Genomic DNA, 4,295 nt, shown 5'->3' with positions numbered 1-4,295 from the left:
CCCCCCCAGCCCTCAGGGAAGGACCCTCCCCTCGGATGCGATGGCCTTTGAGCTGCAACCTTGCCAGAAGCTTCTTTTTCCTTTCTATTTTTAAGACCTGAAAGTATGAACGACTTCACTTCAGTTTTCTTCCTCAATCTTGACTGGAAGTCATCAACAGCACAGATGACGAGCAACACTTTGGAAATAGTCAGAGTGTTCTTGAGAGCTCCTAGGACCGTCGGCATGTGGTTAGCAGTCCAGGGGAGTGTGGAGATGAGCTCAGGCTGAATTCAAAGTTAGAAGTTTTACGAGCCAGCATGGAAGGAAGGGTGGGGGAGGCAGGGAGGAAAGTGGAACCTCGCTGGTGGGACAGTGGGAATCAGATCAGATCCGCTCCTTCTAGAATCAGCCAATCCAGGTTAAGGGCCCCCAGGCTGCAGGTCTGTAACCTCAGACTGGAAAAACCCTGAGGCAAAAAATAAAAAGGAAACTAAAGACGGACGGAGAAATCTAGAGTGCAAGATGTGCGGAGACCCAGCAGCTCACGTGTGCACAGTGTTTTAGCGTTATAAGGTGCTTCCATGTACCTTGTCTTTGGAAATCCCAATGTCCCCGGATGGTGGAAAAGGCCACTTCATCACTCACATCATGGGTGAGAAAACTGACATATTTTGCCAACTTACCCAGGATCTCACAGCTAATACACGGGAGAGGCTAGACTCCCAAGGGTGGCGATTCCCACCATCTCCCGGGTCGGAGGATGCTACCCAGGGCTGCCTGGGGCCACAGAGCAGGGTGAACGCAGACATCAGCCTCAGAGTGAGCGATGTCAGCACACTGCCCCAGACCCCCAAGTCCATCCCTAGTCACCTCTGCCAGGTCCAGAGAAATACACCACATATGGCTGCCAGAGTCACCCACCGTGATGAGGAAAAACTTCTAAACAGAGTCCAAACAGACGTTTTCTGGTTCGGCTCAGGTCTAGAGCCCCATGTGGAGTTGTCAGTTAGATTTTGGGGAAGTCACAGAAAGACAAAGACTGCAGCCCATGAGATTTGTGTTTTGGGCTTGGCCTCATTTTTTTTTTTAAGAGAATTATATATTTTTTAAAAATGGTGGTAAAATACACATAACATAAAATTTATCATTTTGAATTATTTTTACCAGCGCAGTCCAGTGGCATTAAACAACCCTCATCACCATCCTTCTCCAGAACTTCTCCACTTTCCCAGAGGGAAGCTCGCCCACCCCACCTCCCTCGTCACCTTGGCGGCCACCGTTCTACTCGCTCTAGGTAGCTCATGTAAGTGGAATCGTACAGCCTGTGTCCTTCTGTGACCGGCTTATTTCACTTAGCATACCTAATGTCAAGATTCACCCATTTTAGAGCATGTGTCAGAACTTCCTTCCATTTTAAGGTTGAGTAATATCCCATTGTGTGTATAGACCACATTTTGTTTGTCCACTCATCCATCAACGGACGTTTGGGTTACTGCCACCTTTGGGCTATGGTGAGTAATGCTGCTATGAGCGTGGGTGGCCTGGCCTTTTGTTTTCTCCTCAGACTTGTCCCCTGCTATTCTGTGTTGCTACAGGTTACTTCAGGTACACACATGGGTATTTACAGCCTTGATCCATAGTCCAGGGCAGTTCTGAAGCAAACTTTAAAAAAAAAAAAAACAAAAAAAACCCTCTACTATATTCCATTCCGGTTTGGGGGGACCGCCAAATGTTCCTGAGCTGCCAGGAAGCCAGACACCTGCACATCAATATCTAGTCTAGAAAATGCTTTCGAGAGCATGGAGACAGGTGCTTAAAAGGTGCCCGAGAGTTCTATTCCTTCCGATTTCATGACATTAAAATACTTTCAAAGGCCACAGTGGGAGTTTTTACTTAAACCAAAGAGCTTCCTCTCACTAATCTTTCTCCCACAAAAGTCATCTAGAAATGAAAGGCAATTTTGCTAAAATGAACAAGGATTTCACCTAAAGGACATTAAAAATCCTCACCTACTTTTTTCTATCTGAGCATTTACAGTAATTTAAGGTGTGGGAAATCAGATTGCTCAGGATCACACTCAACCAAGACCTGACCTCCAGCCCACACCCCGGCTATGTTCTGTCTCTCTACCCCCAACCCTCCCTCAACCCAAGTCGGCACGGTATTGGTGACAGAATGAGGGCCAGGGGACATGCACTCACCAGCAGGGCATGCCGCTCCAGCCTTCACAGTGGACGCCAGGCGCTCCCCTTGGCTTGTCCAGCTGCCAGCAGCTGTCACACTGCCCCTCTCCTCCCAGCTAGCTAGGTGTCACTGAAGCCGCAGGAGCCACGCGGCCGTTAAGAGACACTTTATGCCAGAGCTCCACTTCCTGGACACTAGCGTCACGTTCAGCTACAAAGGTAGTTTTGCTTTGGGTTGAAAAAAAAAAAAAAAAGGAAAGGAAGAAAGCAATCAAATGAGGGAGGGAGACTTGAAGCCTGAGCCTCAGGATGAGTCACCGAATCAAAGTTTAACAACCACATACAAAACAAACTCTGTGAGGGCTCGGGCTGGCTGCACAGGAGGGACTGGAAGAGAGCAAAAGCATGAACAATGCGAAACTTCTGTTTCAAGTTCCCACTCGTGCCTCCGGCTGAGAAAAGCAGCTGGTCCTAGATGCTTCCAAGGGGTCGGGCCCCACGACCTGGTGAACCAAAACACAGCACATAGGAGCAAAGGGTGTCAGGTCGAGGGAGAGACCATAGCTGCATAGATAGCGTTGCACAGGGCCATGGGCGTGGAGGAGGACCCTGTCCTTTCCAAACAGAGTCACAAGCAAGTCACCAAGTCCTCAGGCTGGAGGACCGGGACACTACCTCTGTCAGGGTTATGAGCCCGGGGTCTGCTCTCCACAGCCCGGCATGGGGTAAGCTGCTGCTTCTCTCTCTGTGGCCAGGGAGCCGGACCCCAGGCCCACCTGACCACAGCATCCTGCAGCCCAGCTTGCCACCAGCCTCAGAGGGGATGGGCCCCAGACCCCAAACTCTGTGTTTATGTCCTGCACTGGGGGACACCCAGCAGGAGTCAGAATAAGACAAAGGACACAATCAAACTGCACAGTAGCCCACATCCTACCAAATGACAATGTCTCTAAAAGTAACTGTTGGGGAAATTTTCTGAGATCCAGACACCAAAGAAAGAGGCCGACTGCTCCATCAACGCATCAAGAGTTTATTAAGGGAACTTAAATACGAGGCGCATCTTGGCAAGATGAAGTGCATATCCTCCTTGCCACATGGAAGGAGCTAAAGAGTTATGTAGTACAGGGCAGGATGAATGGGGTACTGGTGTATAACTGCCCTAGATAGGGGGAAAATGCCTTACGTGCCTGCCCGGGGTAGGGCAATGGATTGGTCCAGGAGCCAGTAGTTCAGGGAATAGGGGAGGGGTCAGTCAGATTGTCTCTGAGGGATTTATGAGAAACAATCTCTACTGTCCTGGATCTAGCTCAAGGGTCAAGCAGTGGTCACCAGCTAGAACAGTCTCTTCTCCACAGTGACTCGTCCAAGGACACACAGCCAGCCACTTGGTCAGGCTGGGTTTAGAACTTGGAAGCTGGTGCCAAGGAAATAAAAGGGGCACAAGTTAACTGGAATTTGCTGCTCTTCTTTATTCCCCCTCCGTCTCCCATAGATTTGAGGCCATTTAGAACAGGGGTCCCCAACCCCAGGGCCATGGACTGGTGCTGGCCCGTGGCCTGTTAGGAACCAGGCCGCACAGCAGGAGGTGAGCGATGGGTGAGCGTGCGAAGCTTCGTCTGTATCTGCAGCCGCTCCCCAGCGCCAGCATCACCGCCTCAGCTCCACCCCAGATCGTCAGACATTAGATTCTCATTGGAGCACCAGTTCCTGGTACCAAAAATGCTGGGAACCGCTGATCTAGAATATTAAAACACATATCGAATGAAATCATTGAAATAAAAATTAAAAATACAATCAGAAATTATTAGAAGAAAAGAACATTTTACTAGCTATCTAGCTTAGAATCGTCACTTCGTCTGAACACTAATGCCAGCTTTGAGTTTTCGGGAATGATGGATTTTCTAATAACTGCCGTTTGTTCAGCACCTCCAGAATATTCGGTACTTTCCATCAAAGTGTCCTAATCCCCACAACAGCATAGGAATTATTATTTTCATTTTTGAGATGAGGTCATTAGGGCTGAGAAAGGGTAACCAAATTGCCTAAGTTCATTCACTTGGTTGAGTCAGATTTGAAACCCAGGGCCACCCACCAGGCTCCAAAATACTCTCTTGACAGGGTCTCATAGCC

General features: G+C 49.0%; 1 protein-coding gene across 1 annotated transcript in view; it reads right to left on the bottom strand.

The window, feature by feature from the left end:
- The window catches only part of ZC3H12D (zinc finger CCCH-type containing 12D), a 28,418-nt gene extending 26,029 nt beyond the window's left edge, over nt 1-2,389 (bottom strand). Inside the window, exon 1 of the mRNA XM_025049250.1 lies at nt 2,184-2,389. The gene's annotated coding sequence lies outside the window, so the exon portion shown is untranslated. The remainder of the gene's footprint in view (nt 1-2,183) is intronic.
- Nucleotides 2,390-4,295: the final 1,906 nt, after the last annotated feature.

This window comes from Pteropus alecto, unplaced genomic scaffold (assembly GCF_000325575.1).
Source record: "Pteropus alecto unplaced genomic scaffold, ASM32557v1 scaffold185, whole genome shotgun sequence".
Lineage (NCBI taxonomy): Eukaryota > Metazoa > Chordata > Mammalia > Chiroptera > Pteropodidae > Pteropus > Pteropus alecto.
This window is presented reverse-complemented; position numbering and strand designations above follow the sequence as displayed.